This window comes from Plectropomus leopardus, chromosome 8 (assembly GCF_026936395.1).
Source record: "Plectropomus leopardus strain MGB_pleo_1.0 chromosome 8, ASM2693639v1, whole genome shotgun sequence".
In the NCBI taxonomy this organism is placed as follows: domain Eukaryota; kingdom Metazoa; phylum Chordata; class Actinopteri; order Perciformes; family Serranidae; genus Plectropomus; species Plectropomus leopardus.
The window spans coordinates 5,349,840-5,366,542 of NC_142183.1; the positions used below are offsets into that span (position 1 = coordinate 5,349,840).

General features: G+C 40.7%; 1 long non-coding RNA gene across 1 annotated transcript; it reads right to left on the minus strand.

Moving 5' to 3' along the window:
- Positions 1 to 10,711, minus strand: LOC148188831 (uncharacterized). The gene is made up of 3 exons (XR_015777117.1): positions 10,574 to 10,711; positions 7,210 to 7,310; positions 1 to 597 (listed from the first exon to the last, which is right to left on the minus strand). It is a non-coding gene; the product is annotated as an uncharacterized LOC148188831 (long non-coding RNA).
- Positions 10,712 to 16,703: the final 5,992 nt, after the last annotated feature.

Genomic DNA, 16,703 nt, shown 5'->3' on the forward strand with positions numbered 1-16,703 from the left:
TGTCTGCAAACTATGAATGTTACACTTGTGCATTTCTTGGTATCATTTCAACATTTTTAAAGTGACGTGATGATCTGATCAACATGTTCTCATACCAGGTTGTCACATATCGCCAATTTACCTGCGTCTACGTAATATACTCTAGGTATCCTTCTGCATCTGCTGTTGACGTTCCAGGATGCCGTGGTGGGATTATGCTACAAAAGCACGTGGTGAAGTTCAGGCAACAAAAAAACCTGCTGCCACACAGGTTTAAGATTAGGAGAATGAGGCACATGGTCAGGTGTAGAAAAAAACATCACATTCAGATAGAAAGCAAACACCGGACTCCTGCATGAAAGTCCAGAGTGTGTTGGATTCATCCACGGCCTCTCCTGTCCATCCTATAGGGACCCTCAGACTTCTTATTTTATGTCCTTACCAGCAGCGTTTCAATCTGACGGCGTCCTGCCTCGTGTCGTGGATGTGAGAGGTTCTGTCCAGCTGCGTTCTTAAGTGACGCCACCCGTCTGTACATCAGGCTGCCGGCTGCACATAATAACAGCGCAACTGGTTCTGTTCGGCCGTGTGCTGAGCTGATGACGTCCAGCGGCGTATCTTGTGGACACAAAAAGGTGGGCTTTGGTGTTGAGATTATATGCTAAAAGCATTTCAAAGCTGCTATATTTCACAAATTCGGAATGAGAACAGGCTGGCATTTTCGGCTAATTTTTAGTTACCAAACATTTGTGTTTTTTAGCAATTTGTAGCTGTGTTTCCAGTCTATTGTGTCTTAAAAAGTAATTACTATACACAGAGACACTACTGAATTTCCAGCAGACGTTTTTTCACCAAATGTGGATGGTTTTCAGCAACCTGTCGTGTTTCCAGCTGGCATAGTGCCAAGAAAAGTGTTTGTTTTTAACCAGGACATCGCTGCGTTTCCAGCTGTGACGCCTTGGCAAGACACCTGCCAAGCTTCAGACCTTAGACCATTGTTCCAGGCTACCAAAACAACAGGGGATCATGCCACTAAGAACTTTTCCTGTCAGGAAACATAGCAATTTTTTTTCTTTTTACAGATATCAGTGCATTTAAAAGAGGTGGGGATAGTGCCCTGAAAAAGGGTTGTTTTTACCAAGATATTATTGCATTTCCAGTCAGCATAGTGCCATGAAAAGCTGTCATTTTCAACTGAGACATCACTGCGTGTCTAGCCTGAATTGTGCCATGAAAAGTGATTGTTTTTTTACTGAAATATTGCTGCATTTCCAGATGGGATTGTGGCACCAAAACCACCTATTTTAAGCCAAAAAAATGATCTTTTCCTAACCATAACCAAGTGGTTTTTGTGCCTAAACCTAACCACACATTAACAACTGCACTGTTAAACACAGTGAAATGTTGAGTCTAAAAAAATCCACTATATAATAATGTATCTGTGGTTTCAAAAAACGTACAATGCCAACATTTATTCTGGCAATTGCGTTAGGAACAATTGTATACTTCTTGTCAAATGTCAAAGTGATATTAAATTAAAAATGAGAAAAGTAAAATTGACAAAAAAAGGGATAATTTCATCATATTTTTTCCTTTTATTGTACTTTTCTGCCAGAAACGATTCTCAAGAGAGCCTGCACCACCCAAAACAGCTGCTTGCACTAATCTATAGGGACACTTATTGGAAATCAGTGTGCTTTCCCTCCACAACTTGGATGGAAATTACAATTAAGTCATTTTTTGGCATTTTAATGGTCGAATGACATCAACAGTGACCAAGGAAAACATTCAAACTTGAGAGAAGTTATGGTTTATTATTGTAACCTTCTGCGCCTCCAACTGGCAATTATAAATTGGAATTAGATGAATCAGAGCGTGTAATAAAAACTAAACTAAAAGCCACAAGAGAACAAAAGATGTCTTAAAAGTCAATTGGCGGGCCGAAACTCCGGCCCTGACGTGTTGAGAGTGTGTGGGAGAAGACAGCAGAGTATCACTGGGTGTTGAGATTTTTAACCCCGAGGCCGCAAAAAGGGAAAGCTAGTTTTCACGTTGCGTGGGAATGCCATCTTTAAACCTCGTTATAATCATGAGACACAAAAACTATAATCAGTCAGTGCAGGTTTAATTCCCATCAGGAGTTGCACTGAATTCCCAGACACACATCGATGCTGTTTGGGTGTTGTTTAAGGGTTAATGGTGGAAAAGGAACGGTGAGATTTTGTTTCCAATTCTGGAGATCCTGGTTTCGTCTGATCAAAAACAATGTTTCAGAAGACGCTGGGAAAGAACCGTGATCCGACCTGATCCTCGCCGTCTTGTTTCGGAGTGACTTCATAACCCAAACCAGACAGAGCAGACAGGCCGCCCTTTATGAGCGCCATCACGGAGGAGGACGACTGGAAAACAAAAACCTTCCAGGCCGACGTGTGAAACTAATCCTGGCCGCCGTGTTTCAGTGATTCCCCTCCCTCTGTTCCTAATTTTTACACAAAGCAAAATCTGTGGAGCTCTAATTTAACCCTTTGAAACCTGGAGCGACATCGCTTTTCTGTTGCTTCTTCTAGACAACTTTCATGAATATTTAAACCTTTGAACCCTTAGAAATTTGGTGTGAATTCTTTAGGAAATAAAAGGCAATCATTAACTTAGTAAATGTTCCACGAATTGCAAGAATTTAGTCACAAAATTCTTTTTAAAAAATTCTAGGGGGAAAAAACCCTGGAAAAACCATAATCATAGCTAATAATTACATATTTAACACAAAATATTGTTTTGTTTTTATTATTTTCCTTCTAACTAATAATATATATATATTATATTATAATAATATATATCTGTTTTATATTGCATTTTTTTAATTTATTTTTTTTATATTTCTGACTTCACATTTTGTTGTTGTAGCTATTTACACACTTTACACACTCAGCACATTATACATATTTATAGTTTTAATATTCACACACTACTGTATCTACATGTCACAAATTATAATTTTAAAACTACTTTTCCAGGTAATTTTCTTTCTTTTTTTCTTTTTTGAAAAAAAAAACAAAACTAATAATTTTATTATTTTTTTTAGTACTTTTCAGGCCATTTTCTTTTTACCAATATCTTGCTATTTTTTGGGCTATGTCTTCTTTTGTTGCTCTTTGTCTTCTTCTCATGTCTATGAAAGACATCAAGCCAGTTTGCTCAAAGGTGGTGGTTTCAAAGGATAAATTACCAGCTAAGAGTCAAAAAACAAATGTCAGCAGTGAAATGAATGCTGACGTTGACGTCTTCCACATCAGAGGTAAACTAAAGTTTGTGATGTTGCAGACGCTGCGTTGACAGTTCGGTGATATGGATCAAAATGTTGCTCTGATGATATCAGTATTGTTTCTGAGCTTTCCAAACAAAAACACATGTGGATTCTGTGCAAAAAGCAAACATTTACCCTGCAGTTTTAATTAGCGCAGCAATTTCACTATGAAATTAAGCATCTCCATCATAACTCAAGCCTAAAAAAAAAAAAAATCCACAAAATGTGAAGAAGGAGAAGAAGAAATAAAAATAGCAACAATGTGGAAGCAATTCATGCTAATTAGGCTTTTATTTATGGTCCAATAATTGGGTGCATTTGAATTGTTGATGATGTTTTTTCTTCTTATTTTTCTCCCCCTCCTGTGTTCCCCCATCGCTCCGTCTCTCAGGGAAGATCAAAGCGTGCGCACTTGAATAGATGTTAATGGTGCATGGCTGTCGTCTTAGTCCTGAGCGGTTGGGATCTCTCAAAGAAAAACACCCAATTTGGGGGTCTACATGGACACAATTAGCACAATTTACGTGCTCCTTTTCACGACGGCAATCCCGTTTAACCTGCAAGAGGGGCTCGGCATTCATGTCGTAACTATGATTTTCATAACCTTTAGCTCCCTTTTTTGCCTTTTCGCTGCGTGTGAGCGCTATAGATCAAACCGCTGGCTGAAGAAGTATTGAATTGTGCAGCTAATTCGGACAATTCGGTAGCGCTGCAGTGATGAGCTGTGTGATAAATTTTGGCACAGTGTAGTCGAGAAATGGCGTCTGGACTAACAGCAATCACACGCAACTCATCCTTCAAAAGGTCCCACTGGTCAGCCCACCCACAGAAATTTTCCGCCATAAATAGGAAAGCAAATTTTTTCTTTTTTTTTTTTTTTGCATTGCACGGCTGCAGCCTGAGGCTTTTTACAGTCCCTCCTGAATGTGAATGTGGTGCAGCCCAGACTGAGCGGAGGAAACAAGGTGCATTATGTAGGTGGGAGGTAACCGTGCCATTGAGAGACAATTAGCATGAAGCCCAGACCTTTGGAAATGGCGGGGAGGCTGCCGAGAGCGAGCCTGACAGAATGAAAAGATTAAGACTTGAGAAAAGATAGCAGGGCATGGGAAAATCCAAAGGGAATCGGGCGACTGAAGTAGCCAATGAGCAAAGGAGGCACAATGAGGCAATGTTTTCCTTTTTTTCAGGGGGTGAAAATTAATGTGCTCCTATCAGCTGCCAAGTGTGCACGCATTCCTCCATACCTAAAAAGTGCCATTACTTTGTGTGTGACTTTTGTTTCCTGCTGCAGAAACACGCAAGGCTGTCAGGAGGGTGAAAGCAGCCAAAGTGGAGGCCACGAAAAACTATTCAGCCGCAAAAATTCCACCAGGTATTTGCAGAAAAACAGGGATCTGTGAGGGGATAAATGGCTGTCATGTGCCAGTGAGGAGCCCATATTGTGCTGGAGGTTTTAATGACACGCAATGACGTCGTTAGGAATCGACGTCCGAGGCCTCAAGCTCTAATTTAACCCTTTGAAACCTGGAGCGACATCGCTTTTGTGGTGCTTCTACCACACGACTTTCACAAATATTTAAATCTTTGGACCCTGAGAAAGTTGGTGTGAATTCTTGAGGGAATAAAAGACAATGAGCAACTTGATAAATGTTCTACGAATTGCAAAAAATGTTTTGAAGAAAAAAAAAGGAATTGACAAGAAAAAAAAAACTGCCAAATTAAAAAAAAAACTTGTAAAGTAACAAAAAAAATCTACAAATCAACATTTTTGAAAGAAAAAAGAAACATGCCTTATTTTCTAAAATCACCAATTATAATAATTTTAAAAAGGAAAAAGAAATTGCCCAAAGTATTTAAAAATCACCCAAAAATTTAAACAAAAACAAAATTACCCAAAATATTAAAGAAAAAAGTTTTAAAAAAAACAAAACACAAAAGGTTTCCAAAATCACCCACTAAAAAAAAAAAAAAATGCCAACATTTTTTAAAGAAAATATGCCTTCCAAACCTGCGGGCCCGCAGAGGCCCGGGCGTTAAGCCTCCAGTGTCCTCATGCCCTAAAACTGTCCCTGATGAGCTGTCCTTTCAGATGTTTGCTTTCAAGAATTCCAGTTTGGTGCGGCACATCAACTCTGTATAATAACCGGCACAGCTCCATCAAAATGCTGCCAACTCCCAAGCCACCCAACGCAGCCAAGTTGAAATTTAGGAAACAGATTATCCACGCTGCTGTTGTGCAGTGTGACATTTAGCCTTTGTCATTTCCTACAGGCATCATAACTAATAACCGTCCAGAGTTACAGCGTGGAAACCAGCACGTGGGAAGCAGCACAGAGGTCAGCTGTCTCTCTATACAGTGTGATATGTACACCTCTCTCTCTCTGTGTGTGTGTGTGTGTGTGTGTGTGTGAGAGAGAGAGAGAGAGAGTTTATGAATGTGCTTCACACACATTCGCACTGACAGGGTTTCATAAACATCACAACAGGCTGCAGCAGAGAAAAACGTGGTAATTACATATAGTGCAGAGCAGCTGTTTCTGTGTTTCATAACGTGCTGTCGCTGAGAGAAGACACCAGCGTTACATTAGAGAGGCTCAGTGTGCTCGGCCTGTAAAATAACTGGAAAAAGACAAGGTGTGCTTAACAATTACAGAATGTGAAGCTCCGTCTGGATTCTTCACAGAGAGAGGTGCACTTTTTATTTGGACTTTTTATTCATTTTTGTTCCATTTATCTCAGTTTAAACTAAAAAAAACATCAGGCAAGAAGTTTGAGTTTGATCTCACTTTGACTTCACGCTGCACCAGTTTGCAGAGAAGCTCATCAAAGACTTATTTTTTCTTCATCTGAAACTTTTGAACTTTGAGACATTTTATGCTACATCACTATAATTTTCCTAAACCTAACTTCCGTAACTTTACGTAACTGTATGTCAGGGATGTCAAATCATTCCTGAAGTGTTAACTCACAGGAAATTATATGAACCGTTCCATGAGAATATGTTACATTTCTACCATATTCAACAACTCACAGTGCAGAGTTTTGTTGTTATCAATCAAAACCGATCTGGTTAGAACTGCTTTACCTCGTCCATACGGAAAAATTGATTGAACATGTGATTAAAAAATGCAATTCATCGGTAAGTACTATTTATCTTGTGAGGTAAATGAATATCTGCATCGAATAACTTCAATAGTTTTCAAGATGTTTCACTCAAATTTCATCGAACGCACAGTGTTATCATATGAACGCGTATTTTTTTAAAAACGCAAAGGAAAGACTTTTCTGTCTGAGTGGGGCTGTTTTCATCTAAACAAGTCTTAGTCTGAACCAAATGATTGACTGACATTAGGCTGGTTTCCCTTAACCCCTCTAAATTGCGATAAATGAAAACACATCAATTGCGAAAAAAAAAAATCGCTCACGTGAGGTGGTATTTCAGGCAATTCAAAAGAGCCATATGTCGCAAAACTGCAATGGAGACGCTTTTTTGGCTTATGGATCACATGATGTGCAACACCAGATGGTGGTGATGTGACTTTATAGATGACAGCTGCTATTAAACCCCAAAAACAAAAATAAGAAGTACAACAAAGTCACATGACATTTGTGTGGACGGAGGAAGAGACCGAGATCTCCTTAACTCGACGATATTAGATTGGCTTTATTGAGCGGCTACAATGGAAATAATCCTGCCAATGTTTTAAACATCCATCGCCGTGCTTCTTGGATTGGTATTGCGAGAGAAGTCGCATAACATCACTCACTGGAAACGCAGTCATCTCGCAATTATGTTTTATCGACATTTCGAAGATATTCTGCAGATCTGTGATGTAAACCAGCCTATTGTCATCGTTCAAGTGGTTTATTAGTCTCAGCTTCTTTTATTTTGTGCAGTTCTGTAATTAATGTCTCAGACTCACCAAGTTCAAGGCTGCTGTGACAAACAACCCATCATTATTGATCCGTTAATGATGCACATTCCTGCCCACAGCTGAAGGTTTTGCACCGTGAGGACGGCAAACTGTGAATGAAAAATAATAATATGAGAATGTAGCTGCAAGTCGGCGTGAACAATGCAGCCTTCAAAACCATGAATGACGCTCTGCAGAAGTTTTATCGGTGTTATTTATTTAGGAAATGTACTCAAGGTCCTTAACCAACCTGAAGGAGACACACAGTGTTTTAGTGAGAAATGCTGAAAGTTGTTTGTTTACAGTGAAACTCCGCTGGGTACCTTTAACAAGCAGCCGAGTCGCTGCTGCTGCTTGTTTCTGCGCTCTGATCCTCTCAGTTTCAATTCATCTTTAACGTCCCTGTGGGGAAATTCTCCTTGTAGCCAGATGCATAAAAGCATATAACACAAATACACGAGGCATAACGCACCACTCAAGAGCCATAAAGTCCTGAGTTCATCATCCAGAGAGCCACATTAAAGTAAAAAAGTATTATCAACGTCCTTCTCACTACCTTGTAATAATGTAATCAAGCAAACGAGGGAGAGAGCAGATTAAATAAAGTCTGCTGATGCACAAGAGAAGAACAGATTCCTGCTTACAGCGTGTGTGACATGGCAGCTGAGTTGTTTTGGTTTTATCTAAATCTGAGGTGAGGCATCCCCGTTCAACATGTGCAAAGAGAAATAAACTCTTTTTTCCTCTCCTGCTGATGGTTTTGTGATTGTGGTTTGGACGAAACAACAACAGCCTCCCTCAGTTCATCACGGATGTTTGTTTTTGCTGAAGTAAGATCTTGGCAGCGACGCCAGCATTGTTTTCAGCTCGCAGTAATCTTCTCCTTAACTCAGCACAATAAAAGAAATGCTACTGTCCTGACCAAAAATGTGGCACGAGACGCCACAATCGGCCGCAGGAATCTGGAGTCGACCTGATGTGTCCGAGGAGAAACACGCAGCTCACTTTTAATGAAGAGAGTCAGAGTTCATCAGGACGGATTCAGTCCAGCTGCCAATGAAACATGTTGGCAATGTACGTTTCTGCAACAACAAATAAGTTACGTTTGTGTGTTTTATAAAAATGTTTCCAAAGTGAGCTGATTTTGTCGTTGGGGGGTGGAGGGGATCGTGGATGGAACAAAATACCTGCTAAGCTGTAGAGTGCTGTAGACTGTTTTTAGCGAGTTACTGCTGTGCTTACAGCAGCTTTTCAGGCTCAAAGGTGGGTATATTTTAAGGGCTGGTTGCTGTGGTTTTTTGGGGTCAGACCCCAAATGTTGGTTAACATTAGCCTCAATCCAAATTTAAAATATTGTCATTTTAGTTTGTTCAAAGTATCCTGAAGCTGGGTTGATTTGGGCGTGGTTATCTCTGATCCATATCACATAATATGGATAAAACCGATCAAAAGTCAGCTGTTAGTTGATCGAAGTGAACAAAGTGAGTGTGTGATGTGTGTGGCTTTGAGCAGCAGCATTGCTGTGTTTCCTGCAGCTCTTTAGCCCCCAAAAATGGGTGTTTTTTAGTGACCTTTGGCTGTTTATCCAGCAAGGAGAATGCCAAAAAAGTGGTTATTTTTTTACATAGACATTACTGCTTTTCTTGCCAGGATTGTGCCCCCAAAATCGAGCATTTTCAGGCAAAATATAATCCTTTTAGTAACGATAACTGAGTGTTTTTATTGTGCCTAAACCTAACTACATGTGAACCAGTTTCAGTATATCCCTTACATAACGACATGCAAATATAACATATTGGGCTTTGCAGAAATGTACAGTGCCAACTTCTTTTTTTTTTTTTTGGCAATTGGGTTGAAAGAATCAAATCTTATTTGTTGTTGTAAAAAAAGTTGCAGAATTGCAATACTGAAGCATTTAATTTCATTTCCTGAGTTACCACTGCAGTTGAAAATAATCAAGATGTTGATTCAAGCTACAGAAGCGCAATTAAATAATCCGTTTCCTCAATTAAAGACCAATCTGGAGTAATCATGATTACAATATCTAACTCTGTGATCAGGATCATATTCAGATTGCCTTGATCATGCAAATTAAAGCTTTATATCACTATATTGTGAAAAAACAAAAAACAAAATCGACTTAATTCTTTTATTTTGTGCATGAAACTGCAGCTGAGGCCTCGGAGCGGCTGATCCAGCACAGCAGCGGCTGCAGGAACAGTAAACATTTGGATAGCCAGTCCACCCACACCAGGCGTACTTGGCCACATGGAGACGTGTGTGTGTGTGTGTGTTCGGTTATATTCTGCTCTCGGGGTTTTGGCCCTGCCTGTGTGATTTGCCTGTTGACCATCATTGATGCAGTGTTTTTGTGTGTAAGCCGCGGATCATGAGTGAGTCGGAGCAGACCCCTCTGGAAGATGTTCGGTTGGGGTTTTGGTCCAAACTGAACTGCAGAGAAATTAAAGAACTGCAGCCACAGAGTTAAAGCTTCGATAAGAGCTGAGTCCAAATGTTCCCCTGCAGACTGATGGACCGGGACTAACGTGTCTGAAGAGCTCAGCGTCATCTTGTCAAATCTGAGAGAACGCTAGATAGATAAAGTGTAAACTTTTCTCTTTACATGAAAAGAAAAATTTGCAAAAATAAGATTTGGACAAGAGAGGAGGATTATTGGAAAATTATCCAAAAATACAGAAAATCTAGCTTCTATTTATAATTATCAAAATTATAATAATTTTATGGTTAAAATAATGTTCCAAGTATGATAAAAATACAATGAAATATATAAAATAAAGACTTTTTAAAAAAATGTCAGTACATTTTTCTTGTTTGGCTTTCTTTTTCCTTTTTAATGGAAAGAAATCAGACCAATTTCTCAGTTTTCAAAAGATTAATTAAGTTTTTTTTTTTTTTTTAAACAGCTTTGTTTTCAGGTAGGTGTTTTGGTTTGGGCCGTGTGTTGTTAAGTTGCTCGTTGCCTTCTTTCCATGTTTTTGAACACGTTCTTTTATAATGTTGGAATTTTATTTTTTTGCGATTTTTTGATGCTTCATGCAAAGCACTTTAATTTGCTTGCTGTTGAAATGTGCTAGACAAAATATGCTTCATTGTGGGACTTCATGCCTAAATTCCTTGTAATATAATTTGTAAAGAAAATTCATAACAGACAGAAAAATAGGGGAAAGGATGTCAAAATTGTGAATTTGGATGGATCTTGGAATCTGGGACTCCACATTGTATTTGCAAGTTGGAGAAAGTCTGAAATCTTAATTAAGGGATTAAGTGTCTTTCTCAAAGGCTATTTTTTTTTAAATACACAGTCACATTGAATACAAAAAACTCACAGCGTGTGATGATTTGGGAAACTTACTCATGTGGGACGACTCAAATGAACACAGAGTCACGAGGCGGTGGTCAGGGTGCAAAAACAATGATTCACTTGGTCAAAAATAAAATAAAAAAGGGGGAAAAGATCAAACTAGAGAGTAAAAGCACAGCATCACAGCTCACAGAGTGTTTCTGCCTGGTGAGTGTTTAAGCACACAGACTGAGGACAAATGTACAGCAGGTGTGCAGACAGGTGAGAGTTCAGGTGATGTCAGAGCAGGAAATCCAGGACACTGAGGACCACCGGTGGCCAGGTGAGGAACAGCAGGGTCTAAAGTGACAGGAGAGGTTTGTGCTGCATCACTGTGAGCATGATCAGAGTCAGATGAAGACAAATCTGATGACACTAAACCAGGGGGGGTTAGGGTTAAACAAAGTTAAGCTGGTATTATTTTTAAAATACTGAATTAGATGTAATATAAATTTGGTACCTTTTATTAGAAAAAAATTTCTCAGCTCAAATGTTTTGATATTTTAGTGTACAGTTTTGCTGTAAAATAAGAATGGTGTGACCAAAAATTTTGTCTATTTTTTGTCTTCTTTTTTAAAATTCATCTATTAATTTATTTATTTCTTGTTTATCATTTATTTTGCATTTTTTCCCATATGTATTTGCTTATTTTTAAAAAGAAATTTCATCCAAATATATATTCCTTATTTTCTTCTGTGTGTAGGGTATTGGTGTCACTGCAGCCCTCGAGTTTTGACAGTATTGTTGCAATTGGTATGATTCCCATTGTTTCCGGCAGAGAAAAGAAGGGAGTGGGAGGATGCTCGGGTACTCTGTGATTTATATGTCTTGCATTGTTCTTCCAATTAAATCAATAAATAAATTAATTAAATTTAAAAAAGTTGCGTGTGGGTTTACTTCCTCATGTAACAAAAGCACATGGTTAGCTTTACAAAATAAATATCATGATTTCGGCTCAACATTCATACAGGGAGCAAACACCAGGCTCCCAGGTGAAAGTCAAAGGTTTGTTAACTCATCCACGACATATCCCCCCCCCCACCATAAGGACTTTTAAGCTATTCATATTATCATATTACGTTGTTACTGGCAGTGTTTCAACCTGATGCTGTCCAGTGTCGTATCATACGGCCATGACACGTTACGCCAGGCCATGTTATGAACTGATGCCCATCTGTGTATCTTTCTGCCACACCAGATGCTGACTGACCAGCTGGCTCCATATTGTAACACTGAAAAAGTTCAGTCTGGCCGCGTTACAAACTGACATCATACTGCTGCAAATGTGGCTTTTAGTGTCTGTGTTTGATGCTGAAATCATTGACAAGTATTTAACAACTTAAAAATTAAAACATGCTGCAAGTGACCCCTTTCTGTTTCAGGTTGAAGTTTGATTTGTTGGAGTATAAAAATATTGTCAGCGCAGCTTTAACGTTTTGTTTCAACAAAACATTCTTATATTAAAACTCAGAGTTGACCCTGGCTGGTTTAACTCACCTACAGAGTCAACATCTGCACACAGAGCGCCGGTCATCAAATTCATCCCACAAGTCATCAAACCAACATCTGTCAAAGCAAAAGAAAACCAGTGGGACCAACTGGGAGAATCATCTCGTTCCCAGCGGACCAGCGGCCAAACACTCAGTGAGCTAACCAGCGCTTAAGTCAGCAGCATCTCCCCGAATTAGAAAACAAAACAGAACTTAAAAACGGCTGAAGCAGCAGAATGTCACACGTGGGATCAGAAACAGATGTGTTGTCTCTGAGGAGCCTGACAGAGCGACTCCCTGACAGCGCAGCGGCACTCGAGCCAGAGCTCTCCTGATGACGCTGTTGTCTGTTTAGCATCCATCACACTCTTCTGTAAATGTTCTCCGGCTGGTGGCAACCAGAGCCGCTCCTAATCCGAGCCCCTCGATGCTGCAGGAGAAACCGCAGAGCTTCACAGCCCTGCAGGAAGAAAGGAGCTTCTCCAGAGACGGGACGGCCATCGTCTTCTTCCTCACACACACACACACACATCCATCTTCTCTCTCATTTCCCAACAGCTCGCTGAAGCTTTCATGTGTGTTGAAAGGCCTCGGCTGGCTGCAGCACACAGCAGCATAGAGGAACATTATCGGGGACGAGGCCTCGCAGCTTTGATGCAGATGTGAAACAGAGAGCGGCGCTAAGACCGGGTGATAATTTGAAGAGCGTTAATGTTGTTTCACATGTTAAACTCTCAGAGGACGAACCGGCAGTTTGTCCATCATGCTGCAGAGTTATATGAAGACTAACAAGGGGGGACATGGGGGACTGGAGGTGCCATCATGCTCCTAATCTAACTAGGCGTAGTGTTTCAACATGACACCATCCTGCAGTGTGTCATACAGCTGCAGCAGGGCATATAATAACACCACAAAATGTCTGGTGGCGTTCTCAGCTTATGCCGTCCAGCGGCGTATCATGCAGATATGAAAGGTGGTGCCGAAACACAGAAAGAGTGGCAGCATTTAATGACTTTAACATGAGACACTTAGTGATTCTTGCTTCTCTTTTGTAAACTATTTACAGTTTAATCAGTGATGAAAACAGTAATCAGCTGCACACTTAGAGCGTTCAACACTCTGTCTAGAGGAGTCAATTACACCAGTTTGTCTTCACAAATACTTGATTTACTTGATTTTTACAGAAAATAAGAGGGGAGATAAATAGGATGGCATGCAACAAATAAACATTGCAAAACCAGGGACACTGCAAAGACGCGGTGAGCCTCTTACACTCCAAACACACCAGCGTGTCCCGACTAGTTCAATAACTGACTCTGAAACTACTACAAGTGAAAAAGCACCAAGAAAATAAATCAAATTTGTGTTGAGGTTTAAAAGAACTTCGCTCTTTCTGTTTTACAAACATGTACATTCAGAGTCAAACCAAAAGTTGCTTCACACCAACAAATGAGAGTGAAACACGTTCTTTGTTCAAGCGATGAATGTGCTTTTAATTATGAGTCATTAAAGAGAGACTCGGGGAGGCGCTGTAGCTGTGCGAGGACACCGAGGCTCACAACAATCAATCTCTATAAACAAGCTTTGGGGAGGATTTTTGGGGAGGAACTCTCTGTTTCAAGGCAGTCAATCGCAGCTCAGTGCCACATCCTTTTATAAATACTGGGGAAACTCTTAAGTCAACATGGAAATCATCTTAATGGGAATTATGTTTTCATGACGTTTGTGGACTCGGAGGGAAAAAGGAGTCAGCGCTCCATGGGAAATCACACAGCGGCTGTTTCACACCTTCAGTCAAGACAAATAGCTTCAGTTTGAAGATCTGCAGACACATTAAAGCTGACGTGCTGACACGACGTCATCACTTGCTCTAATCTGAACTCTGTATCTTTTTAAATTTATGATGCATGCACGATATAAATATGTTGCCGCACTGCTCTCTAAAATTAGGACTGCGTTCGTGATAGCTGTGCACTGTAGCAAACCCATTCTCCAGAGCAGATGCTGGCACTGTACGACTCTACAAACCACTGAAAAGTTACATTTGTACGTTATTATGAGGCAGGAAGGGTTTTTTTAACGTTTCAACAACACTGTGGTTAACGTGTGGTTTGATTTACGCCCAAAAAACACTTGTTCATAGTTAGAAAAATATCATGTTTTGCCTTTAAATACTTGCATCTTGTGGCACTAACCTGACTTTTCATGGCACTATCCTGGCAGGAAGCACAATGTCGTCACTGTGAGAACAAACAATTTTCTCCGTCAAGAAACGACTGCTTTTTTGTTTGCACTGTTCTGGCAGAAAACACTTTTAGTGACACTATCTTACCTGGAAACATGGCGTTGTCTCTGTAAACAATAAACGCTTGTTGTGGCACAATCACCAGTGGGTAGTTTAAAAAACACCCACGTTTTGTGGCTATTTGTGTGTGTGTGTAAAAAGCTGCTGGAAATACAGAAATGTTTTGTTGTTTGTTGGTCTCAAACTGCAGTCAGCAGCTGGACAGGAATCTCGCCTAAAGCCACCTTTAGACGATAACGGGCCGACTTAAAACAAAAAAAACCTGTTTAAAAAAAAACTTTATTCATATTATAACACTGTGAAAACGATCCCTGTGTACACAGATCCGCCAAAACAACCAATAACGCTGCAGAAGAAGACGATGGTGAACACACGCACGAGAACCGACAAATAAACTCAGTAGCATCAGCAGCACAAACACGGCTTGGTAGTCCGCCATTGTTGTTATTGTCGTCCTCCTGCTCACACACGGCTATTTGTCTGAAACGTAATGCGCGTGTGCGGAGTGTGACTGTGATGTCACTGTTCTCATAGGATCTGGCTTTGCTAGTTTACACGACGACAGAAGGGATGGCAGCTTCAAAAGATTAAACTGAAACCCGATTTCAAAAGATGGCTTTTTCAGGCCCCTATAACACTGTTTCGATGTAAACGAAAGGTCAAACTGCAACAAAAGTTGCCATTTAACGAACACTAACATCTGGCTTTTTAATGCAATGAGAACGCGTACGTTCGGCATTCACACCCGGGTCAAATGACTCTGCAGTAGACACGTTTTTATCACCTCAAAGCGGCATTGATGGGAACACAACACACTGGTGACTGAAGTAATTTCAGCTTCTTAACAGGCGAGATGCAATGACACGTGGTCACTAATTACCGTCCGTGTCTCAAGCAGCACTCAAACATCGATCCAAATCAGTCTGCACCGAGTCTGAAAGAGAGACTGAATAAGTAAAAGACATAAAGAGAAGAAACCACTGAAATGTTTTCAAAGACCTCTGCTCCTGTTGTCTACAGTTTACCTGTTCTCCGGTCTGTCCGTGACATCACACAGACACACCAACAAAACAGCCCACATACACAAACACACACACAAACACACACACACGCCAAATGACAGAAAGGCACACTCGTGGCTGCAACATAGCCAACTGCCCATATTTAGCGTGTTTGCATGCACTAATCTTGGTGCTAAAAGCATCACACCATCTAACATCATCTCCACCTCCAAAACCTGTACTTTGTCACCTTAGAAATACTGATATGATACACATAAAATGTACAAATGTAACACAATCGCGTTTTGCATAAACATACAAAGCCAACATTTTCCTCTGGTGTCAACGCTGCTGTGACGTTTCTCGTGTCTTTACTAACACAAATAACTTATTGCTCGCTGAAACGGCTCCGTCGAGTCGACAGGAATAACACATGTTGTATTTTTCCAAGGGCCATGTCCTATAATGTAACAGCCAATGTTCGCACTTTGAATAAATACTGCAATTAATCCTTGAACGCATCATAAGCTCCTCTGCCATTCAGTGAAGTCCAGCAGCCATCTGGACAATATCCAAAAACAGCACCCCCCCCCTTTCCACCGCCACAACGCTGCCCCCAAGAAAACCAGGAAGACAGATTCATGTCAGTCCTCGCGAGTGTTTCACATCCGTTCGTACTGTAGAACAATGCGCCCTTTGTGTATACAGCCTGCTCCTGAAGCGGCCTGATGTCTCTCAGTCCGCCGTGTCACATCAGAGGAGATCCTGCAGGTTTATTTGAATCCGTCTCGTATTTACTCGTCCCTCCACCCACCCACGCTCTCATTATCATCCCGAGTGTTATTATTATCGCAGCATCAGCGTGGTACAGCCGTCCCAAAGAGGCCTCGGTCAACAGAGTGCTCTGCAGGACCGAGCCCCTCCGTAGTAACTCAGCCAGACTCGGGCTGTCACTCCGCGCCGGGTTCACGGCTCCCTGCGTTTTCTCTCGTGGCCTCTCTCCCCTCGATGACAGAGAAGATAAGCATGTTGCATACCGAGTCACTGAGCTATGACACAAAAAGAGGTTCTGCTCAATAAGCCAGATGTAAATAATTGTTGAAAGCAATATAGGGCCCTGCGTCGCTGAGTCCGCTCGCTGTTTTGCTTGGCTGTGAGCGAGGTGGCTCGGTTTCATTCGGGTCCTGAAATGCCTTTTTAAATGTTTTGTTCAGACTCGGTGTTATTTAAAGACTGCACAGAGTGAGCCTCGAATATAAAGTACTTTACCACCCAAAGGATTCAGGATGGGGGGTAATCCGAGCTACATCATGAGCATTTTTTAAAACTGCTGACGCTTACACACA